Source organism: Myotis myotis, unplaced genomic scaffold (genome assembly GCF_014108235.1).
Source record: "Myotis myotis isolate mMyoMyo1 unplaced genomic scaffold, mMyoMyo1.p scaffold_m19_p_16, whole genome shotgun sequence".
In the NCBI taxonomy this organism is placed as follows: domain Eukaryota; kingdom Metazoa; phylum Chordata; class Mammalia; order Chiroptera; family Vespertilionidae; genus Myotis; species Myotis myotis.
Genome location: NW_023416320.1, coordinates 26,216,390 through 26,226,866, shown reverse-complemented (window position 1 = coordinate 26,226,866; position 10,477 = coordinate 26,216,390). Strand labels below are relative to the sequence as shown.

The following is a 10,477-nucleotide window of genomic DNA, read 5'->3' as shown; positions in this document are numbered from 1 at the left end:
TGTATTCTGACTTTATGGAACATAGGCCAGATTTATTTTTTAGGCCTGATAAAGTCCAATATGGTTCTGATATAATTCTACATGAGGCTGGATTATAATACTTCTACATCTCAGCCAGGCTTTTAATTTGATGTCATTGGTAGGCAGGAATCATCTCAAATTTTTAATTTAATGAAATAAAATTCTGTCCCTTGATTAATTTCCAGGAAAAGTTGTTGGAAATATTCATGTGTTGTGCCTCAAGCACTGCATCTCTGGTTTTATACTTCTGTCCCACTCTGTATTCAAAAGGTCTTCAATTAAGCAGAGACCTTCTTAGAGAAGACTTCCACTGAAAATCATTTGAAAGGGGAGCATGTCTCTTGGGGTAGAAGTGGTAAGGGTCTTACTCACCAGTAGTTTATCAAATGTTTCTTCCAACTATGTGTCATAGTCCCCTGAGAATTCTGGTAAATTAAACATTCTCCAATGTCTTACACTCTCCGCTCACTTTACAAATCATTTCTCTGATCAATGTCAGGCTGACATGCCATGGCTGATCATGTATTTATATAGCAGGTTAAAACTCAGAGTGCCTTCGTTTACATATTATCTTGATAGAGTTCCTCAAGTCTTGGAATGGCAGGTCAGATTGATTTCTGATCATTGTGCAGAGAGGAAAATTGAGTCTCAGAGCTTTCCATATTTATGAAAGGATAGATAATGAAAATGGATAGAATTGGGCCTTGAACCTACGTGTTTTATTTCTAGTTCAAGGCTTATTGATAACACCAAAGTGCTCTAATGGATGTTCAAGAAACAGTTGTGGCCCTAGCTGGTTCTGCTCAGTGGATAGAGTGTCAGCCTGAGGGCTGAAGGGTCCCAGATTCAATTCCGGTCAAGGGCATATGCTCAGATTGCGGGCTCGATCCCCAGGATGGGGTGTGCAGGAGGCAGCCAATCAATGATTCTCTCTCATCATTGATGTCTACCTTTCTCTCCTTCTCCCTGCCTCTCTGAAATTAATAAAAATATATTTTTTAAAAAGAAAGAAACAGTTGTGCTTACTCACGCATTTTTTTCTTGCTTATATTTATTGAGCATCTATTATTTGCAGATATTGTGTTTGGTGTTGATATTATTAATGGTAATCAAGCCAAAATCCCTTCCATACTTGAGCTTGTAGGGGAGAAAAAGATATAGGCAACAGGTGGGGACACAGAGAACACCCCACTGATAATAGATTGAAGAACTTAAAAATGATATGCCAACTGAGAAAGATGCCTGATACCTGACTAGTAAAGAGAGGGTTTACCATCTAATTGACTATAGTAAAGCTATCCCAGGGATCTCTGAGATCAGTTGGGTTATTCATGTGATTGATTCTCCAAATATAAATATTTTATGCTTCCAAATGGGTATGTTTATCTTCCCTGGGCTTTTAAATACTGTAACTGTACTGGTATTCATCTCGTTTCTTTCCTCCTGGGCCATGAAAAAAACACATGTGCTTCTAGGGCATGGTGCAGAAAAGGCTAGCTTGGTTCATTTATTAGATTTCTTGGGTCTGATTTTTTTTTTCCACAATGATTTGGGCCATTTTTCCTGGAGATAGTTTGAAATTCTTGGGACAGTAGATAAATGGCAGGATTATATGTTTGATACAGTAGAACAGTGGAGGCTGAAGCTGACAAAATTGGACTACAGCTTGCTGCAAAAGCTTGTGTGGACATCAGAGCCAGTTCAGTGTTTTGGCAGTAGATAGAATAAAGTAGCAGGGAGCTTCCACGGTCACCCCAAGTTGCCAGTTTGGGTATCCACACACTCTCCTCATGGAAAACAAGCTGAACACTTGGATGGACTCATATCTCAGGCTCTCAAAGTTAGATAGATCTATAATCGCCCACCACTTTTGGAACTAGACCCATGATTATTATTTAAACTCAGCATGAAGCATTTTCTTGAAGAATTAGAGAAAAGAGAAACATCACTGTTAAGAAACAGAAAATGGACAAATACTCTTCCCATTCAAGAACAGGAGCAAATATTAACATATATAGTTGAGAATAAAACTGACAGTTGGATTAAAATTGATGAGGCATAGGACATATGAAGTATGTAGCACTTTTTGTAATTTTTATGTTACTTTTTCAAAAATGATGTTTGAAATGAAAACAAAAATAGTATCTAGCATCAAATGGATATTACTAGGTATTTCTTTTTCGTGCAATCTTGATGTATTTTCTCTATTTTAAAAAATTCTTCAATAAGGGAAAGGTCACAGAATAAATTTGTATTACATATTTTTTTAAAAAAAATTACTAGTTGTATCCCTACTATGTGCAAGTCATTACTCTAAGCCTGTGGGGAAAAGTGAGCCAGAAAGTAATTCATCCTTGCAGAAATCCTGTTTCTCAGTGGCTGTAAAAAATCAAGCAGCTCAGTCTTCAGCCCCCATTTAAAATATGCTCTATAATCTGGCATGAGAATGGAGGAAAACTGAAAATACCTTGGGGTATTGGCTTGATATTTAAGAAAACATTCAAAATTAAGTCTTTTAATCAATTACCAGACCACCTCAGTGAAAACATACTCCTTCAAGAGACCATATTTATCATTTAATTGGAGTGTTTACCAGAACCTGTTTTTCCTTATGTCTTTTTGTTTGCCAAATTCCTTTTGCATTACTTTGCAATGGGCGGTAGTTCTTCTCTCCCAAATGCTGTGCCTAGCGGGGGAGGAAGAAAAACACCATTTCTACACCTTTCTTTTTTTTTTAATGTATAACTGTTTAAATTGACCTTCTTTTTAGAGCAGATACAGCAAAATCGAGTGGAACTTACAGTGTTGTCATAGACCCTTGACCCCACATGCCCAGAGCTACCCACTCCCATCAACATCCCACACTGGGATGGTATACAATCAATGAACCTACACATTATTATCACACAAAATCCATAGTTTACATTAGGATACTCTCTTGGTATTGTACATTCTCTGTATGTATTCTGACGTATATCTACCATTATAAAAAGTCCTCTGTATTTTGTCTAAAAGTCACCTCTTCACTTTCCCCTAACCCCCAGCAATCACTGATCTTTTTACTGTCTCCATACTTCTGCTTTTCCCAAATTGTCATATAATTGGAATTATATAGCATGTATATCCTTTTCAGATTGGTTTCTTGCACTTCATAATATGCACTTACATTTCCTCTATGTCTTTGCATGGCTTGAAGCTCATTTCCTTTTAATTGCTGAATAATATTTCATTGTCTGGATGTAACAGTTTATTTATGCATTCATCTACTGAAGGGCATCTTGGTTGCTTCCTTATTTTGGCAATTATGAGTAAAACTGCTATAAGCATTTGTGTGCAGGTTTCATGTGGACATGGCCTTTTAACTCACTTGATTAAATACTAGAGAGGGCAATTGCTGGAGAGTATGATTTAAGAGCTTGTTTACCTTCGTAAGAAAGTGTCAAACTATCTTCCAAAGTGTCTGTACCGTTTTTGCATTCACACCAGAAATGAATGAGAATTCCTGCTGCTCTACATCCTCCATAGCATTTGGTGCTGCCAGTGTTCTGGATTTGGGCCATTCTAATAGGTGTGTGGTATCCCATTATTGTTTGAATTTGTAATTCCTTGATGATATATAATGCAAAGAATCTTTTCATGTGCTTATTTGCCACCTATACATCTTCTTTAGTGAAGTACCTCTTCAGATCTTTTGCCCATTATTTTTTAATTTTTAAAAAAAATTATCTTTATTGTTGAAAGTATTACAGATGTCCCCTTCCTCCTCTCCATTAGCCCCCTCCGCCCTACTCCCAACCTCCACTGCGTTATTGTCTGTGTCCATGGGCTATGCATATATGTATATAAGTTCTTTGGCAACCTCTTCTCCGCTTTCTCCTCCCCGCTTCGCTCATTTTTAAATCAAGTTGTTCATTTTCTTATTGTTGAGTTTAAAGGAAGTTTTATAGGAAGTTAATTAATGTCTCTTTCTGCCAAGCCAGGAACATAGACAAGCTAGCAGGTCTCAAAATAAAAAAGACATTCCTGCAGTTATATGTAGGCCAGGCTCAATCTGGAGAAATAAACTGGATAATTATGGGTTCTTCATATCTGCAGGCATGCTGATAAAGACAATTAGACATTTCTGGTTTATAAAGTTTAACAGCATAACCCTAGAATATATGCAAAATATCCAGATAGAGAATATTTAAAAATTTGTTAAAACAGAAAAAGAATCAGACTTGTGGTTATCTGAGGTATGTGGAGGTGAGATGTGGGGAGGGGAAATTGGAGGAAGGTGGTCAAGTAGATACAAAATTCTAGTTGCAAAATAAATTAGTATTAAGGAGGTAATGTACAGCATGATGACAACAGCTACCACTGCTGTATGATATATATAAAAGTTGTTCAGAGCGTAAAGCTTAAGAGGTCTTATCATGAGGAAAACTGTTTTCCCTTTTTTCTTTTTCTCTTTTATGGTATCTTTATGAGACGACAGTTGTTAACTAAACTTACTGCAATAATCCTTTCACAATATGTGTAGGTCAAACCATTGTTCTGTACAACTTAAGTTTATACAATGACAGATATCAATTAACTCTCAATAAAACTTGGAAAAAAAGTGTTGTATTCTTAGTTTTAGTATAATTTAGTACTATTTTATTAACCAGACTCTGAGGAATTCATGTATTAGTCAACAGCTCTTACTGTGCTCAAGTAAATAAACCAGGCAAATAAAACACCAAATAAATCATACTGCTTTGGAAGATTGTTAAATTCATAAATCTTGTCAAACCCTTGTCTTAGAGACAAGAACTTAACACAGGCAGAACTAATATCTTGCCCCGCCCTCAGTAGGAGCCAGGGGCACCTATGTACTATGCCAGAAAGCAGAGAGGGGAGACAAAGAAACTTACACTGAGACACACCAAAACCAAATAAAGCAAACAAAATAAATGAACAGAAAACCATCTTTCTGTCGATCACAGATCCCCCTAACAAACACAAACTTTAGCCTTTTCCTATAAATTTCTGTCTCCCCAATGAAAACATCTGTATCCTTGCAGATATGAAAACTGTAAAAAGAACTGTTCCTTTTTTCTCCATGAGAAGAAAATCTACAATCTTTTTAATCCTCACAAGCTCTTTTTACCTTTACATTTTACTTGTAGTGAAATGTCTGTCATCTCCCATGTTATAATCAACAAAATTAAAACCAATATTTAAAAGTAAAAAAGTATTAGAATAGTATGGACCATTTAAAAGATGTCTGACAAAGGATCCCCAAGTGACTTAGTCATTTGACGCAAGTTTCTTGAATCTCTTCTCTATACCAGGCACCAGGGATGAAACTGTAAACAAAAATAAAGTGACCAAAACGTAAGGAGATAAACATGAAGCGTGGTGGCATTTCAAATCAGGTGTTCAGAGAATGCCTCTCAGGTAAAGTGAGATCTGAGCAGAGATGTGAATAAAATGAGAACGTTAGACAAGCAGACAACTGGGGAGAAGATTTGTAGCTTAGTGAATATCCACGTCCCTGGGGAGTTTGCGGTGCTGCAGGAGCAGCAGGAGGGCCAGCAGAGCCAAGCCAGAGAGAGTGCAGATGAGAGTAGCTTGAGACGAGGCCAGAGAAGCAGGCCAGGGCCAGATCACATAGAGCTTTTTAGGTTGTTGCCAAGATTTTAGATTTCCTTCAACTGTAATGGGAAACCATTTGTATTCAACACATATTTTTACTTTATTGATGCAATAACATCTCAGGGGAGGGGGGAAGTCTTAGTATTGATACACATTTTTCAATAGTCATCAAATCCAGGATTTGTCTCTCTCGGCACTATTGACATCTTGACCTGAATCAGTCAACTTTTTATTTTGCGGGGGTGGGGGTGGCCTATGCATTGTAGGATGTTTACCAACATCTCTGACTACTATCCACTTCATACCAATAGCACACCCCTGTCCAGTTATGGCTAACTAAACTGTCTTTAGACAATGACACATGTTCCGTTGTGCTAAGTAAGAACCACTGATCTAATTCAATCCATTTTGCAGATTCAGTAGCTGTGAGGTTAAATCACTTAAAGTAAACAAAGTTAGTGCTTGCATTAAAGGTAGAACTAGTAAAATGTGTGTAAGCACATGCACACACATTCTCACACGCACATAAAACACTTCATCTTGTGTTTTCAACTAACTTGTGTGTTACCTTTATTCCCATTGACAGATTAATAACTTGCCTTGCAGAAGATGAAGTGAACTTGTTACTTGAACTCAGGTCTCCAAATCTCTGTCTACTTCAGTAATAAATTGTCAGCTTGATATGTATTTGAGATGACAGTGCCTTAAAATAACCACAAGCCAGAAGCTTCCTTAAGCTTCTTAGCAATATGTCCCTCAACACCAGTTCAAGAAATAGAGAGACAGGGACCTTTGATCTTCCAACCCCACTTTAACTAGTAAAAGAATTTGAAAGTTAATGTAAATTCTCATTTCCATGTATTAATTTTTTTTTTTTAAAAAAAAGGTGTACAATATCTTACTCTTTGCAAGGCCATCCACCTGAGCTACTGTGTCTTGACCAGAGGCTGTTCTAAGGGGACTGTCAAAAACCACATCAGAAGGAAGTTCTGAGTCTCCGGGGTCTCCTATAAAAGAAAGAGATTATTCTACTTGTTTCAGATGCACCAGATATTTTATTACTTCAACTCCCAGCAGATCTTTGAGTGGATCCAGTAGGAGGATTTAAAACCAAGACAAAGTATGGGCTGGGGTTTAGAGTTTATTGAACTCGTATTTTCTCTACCTCCTCCTGGGAGAGGCCAATGTGTTCAGGGAGCTGAGGGAAACATCACTGCATCTCTGTCCATAGTGCAGTACTGATAGAGTCATTTGTAAGTAATGAGGAGAGCTGGCATTGGGACGGGAGGGCAGGAGGAGTAGGAGGAGGGCATTCAGATAGTAAGAAAGAAGGCTAGACAGAAACTGTAAGGTGCTCCACTCATATCATCTTAGATTTATTTCTAAACACAGGAAGCTGCTTGCTACATGCCCCGTGACTCGGACCAAGGGCTGCTCTTCACTGCTACAGAATACTTGACCCATGCACCAAACAAGCCCAAAGTGTTCAAGTTAATGCTTTATCCAGTGACAAAAGGGTAATTAGTCAGTTCATGTCCCAGCTTGTTTAGCCCTTGACGACCTCTAAGATATATTCTATACATTCTTCCAAAGTGTCCTAACGGGATGGAATTCCAGTTGTCCGCAGTGATAAATGACTACAAAGCTCATCTTTTTGTGTGTGACATTTTCCCCTTCCTTATTTATTCCCATATTCCCCTACCTGTGTTTCCTGGGATCACTTGTCACATAAACTCTGTACACTATTATTTTTGCTTCGGGATCTTCTTTCAGTGAAATCAAAATTAAGATAGAAAGTTATCCCTCTCATCACTGCAAAGTTACAAGCCATATTTAAAGACTCCATTCATGTGTTTTGTTTTTTTAACAAGATTAGAAATTTCACTTTTAAAAAAAATATATTTTATTGATTTTTTACAGAGAGGACGGGAGAGGGATAGAGAGTTAGAAACATCGATGAGAGAGGAACATTGATCAGCTGCCTCCTGCACACTCCCCACTGGGGATGTGCCCGCAACCAAGGTACATGCCCTTGACCGGAATCGAACCTGGGACCCTTGAGTCCGCAGGCCGACGCGCTATCTGCTGAGCCAAACCGGTCAGGGCAGAAATTTCACTTTTTGTGCCAATACAATCCCTAGTCCTTCTGCCTTGATTATCTCTTCCCATTTTTATCCAACTGGAGGCATCATCTGTTAGAATCCAACCCAAGCATCACCTACTCTGCTAAACTTCCTCTGCCCCTTCACAGGCAGCGTTACTCCTTTCCTCCTCTCCCTTGCTTACTAAGCTTAATTTGTTCCAAAGAGAAAACTCAAGCACATATGCATATAAACAAAGCCAAGGGATGAGTAGGATTATGAAACAAAGATTGCTGACATAACTGAAAGACGTTCTTTCTTCTGTTGAATGTCACTCTAGAAAAATACTTGTCCCCTGTAACTACACAGCCACAGCAGGGCAAACAACCAAACAAGAAGGATAACCTACCTTTTCTTTGTTTTCTCTCATTCTCTTTTATGTTATGTTTCCTGAATATTCTGTTAATCAACTCATTACTCTTGGCACTGGTTACATTTTTAACACTGTTTTGACTAAATTCCATGGATGATTTGTGAATTCCTCAATATGTAACATATCACCCAGATAAGATCAAATGCATATGTATAAACACAAACAGGAAATGAAGGGAAATAAGAGCACACTATGGCTGCTCAAAATTGATTTTGGATTTGACTTTGCTTTTTATTTTAAAACATTTCCTGATGGATTGAAAAGAAAACTTATACTATATTTCTTATATAGTTAACTCTTACTTGTGAGTGTTGGGAAATTTGTTCTTTATGGTGTGCATAGCTGTCATTCTCCCAAATTCCCAGCAAACTATTATTATCAGATGAGTTTTCTGGCAGGCGAAATTAAGGCATTAGCACCCTATGTCATGTCCCTGGCTAGAGCAAGTACGGACAAAATCTTCTAACCATAGCTGTCAGGTTTAAGAAAAGCATTCATGCATAACTCTTATAACCTGAAATTATAAGTAAGCAAAAACTAGAGTAATATCTTGAGACCAGGTCAATGGATGAAATTTGGTTTTTCTATGGTGGTTTAAGACCAAAAGTTGGAGTGGGTGGATGGATGGGTAGAGGTGGCATCAGCCCAATAATTTCTATAGTACCTCATAGAAGTCTAAGTTTTCTAGGCTGGCATGCTATTTATGGCACATCCTCTGTTAAAAATGGCCAGATATAAGTGTTAAGTGTGAATTCACAGAGAATTATATGCATGGGCTAACAAATGGTCCAGCACAAAATTGAATGTGGCTTCTGCTTTTGCTTCTGTTATATTTATACACACAAGTAGAGCTGCCCTCAAATTTAGCTTCCACTGATAAAGTGAGTTTGGCTAAGCTTGAGAAGGACAGGATCAAGTAGTTATGCTTTGGAGGGAAAAAATAATCCTGGGGACAGATGGAAGAGAAATCTGTGAGGAAGCAGGAAGCAAAGTCACATACACCTGGATTCACGTGGGTCAGAGAGGTGGAGCAGCCTTTCTCTGTGTTCTCAAGGTCATGAACATGAGGTACAAAAGGTGCACTGCTTACCTACCCTCACTGTTCACCAGAGTGGCTCTATGAGAATGCTGAAACAGAGCAATCAGCAAGTCAACCCCCACTCACTTCCCCAATGATAACTGCAATGTATTCTAATGTTGTTTCATCTCCTCCATGGGCCACTCAAGAACTAGCCTGGGCAGGAAGGAGTGAAGAAAAGAAATAAAGTGACTACTTTTCTTTTCCTGCAGCCCTGAGTTGCCCTTCCTGCTAAAGAAACAGGTGTTCCCCATACTGGGAAAATCCAATATATAAGTATCTAAGCACTCAGAGGACTTGAGAATTATTTTTTTACAAAATAATTCATAGAAGGTTCCCATTAAACCAATGGAGAAATAGCCAAATAAGTTTATTGGATGCTTCTAAGTAAGGCAAGGGGCATTTCATAAGCATTTTCTACATATCAAAAATAGAGGTTCAGTAGTTGAGCATTGACTTAGGAACCAAGAGGTCACGGTGCCATTCCCAGTCAGGGCACATGCCAGGGTTGCCGGCTTGATCCCCAGTAGGGGGCGTGCAGGAGGCAGCAGATCAATGATTCTCTTTTATCATTGATGTTTCTATCTCTCGCTCCCTCTCCCTTCCTCTCTGAAATCAACAAAAAAATATATATATTTTAAAAACAGAGGTTAAAAAATAAAATATGACTAGATCATCTAGGCATATGAAATAATCAATTTAAGATTCAACTTAGTAATTAACTAGAATTTCTAATATGTGGTCCCTTTTATCATGGATTTTATGAACAGTAAAAAAAAAATTATTTGTGAGGGATAAAACCTGGAAAAAGAATCACTAGAGCCTGGTGTTTGTGATTCTGTTTAATTTTAAACACTCATTCAGAATAGCATTACTAACTTTTGGATTTGTTTCTTCTTTTCCTGTTCTCATGACTGATTTATCCATTAGGCAGATTGCCAATCTGTGAATTTCAGATCCAATTTCTGCATTTCTAAAACAGTATTTCTAACCTGTTTCTCTACTGTGATGCACATGATGGATATATCGGTCACATCCCATGACCATTTCTTCTAACACTGACATGTTCTCTCCTACATACAGAGGCCTCTACCTCCATCTCCTATTGGAAGGACAACCTTGAGTCCAGGCTTGTTGAGGCTTATTTCCAAGTTGATCCTAATGGGACATTGCATTTGAGAGCAAAGTGTTCCTATTTTGGAGAACAGCAGCATAGAGTGGCCAAAAAAGTAGACCCATGTTCTC

General features: G+C 38.1%; 1 pseudogene; it reads left to right on the top strand.

Moving 5' to 3' along the window:
* Positions 1-355: 355 nt before the first annotated feature.
* LOC118670796 lies at positions 356-2,083 on the top strand (annotated as a pseudogene).
* Positions 2,084-10,477: the final 8,394 nt, after the last annotated feature.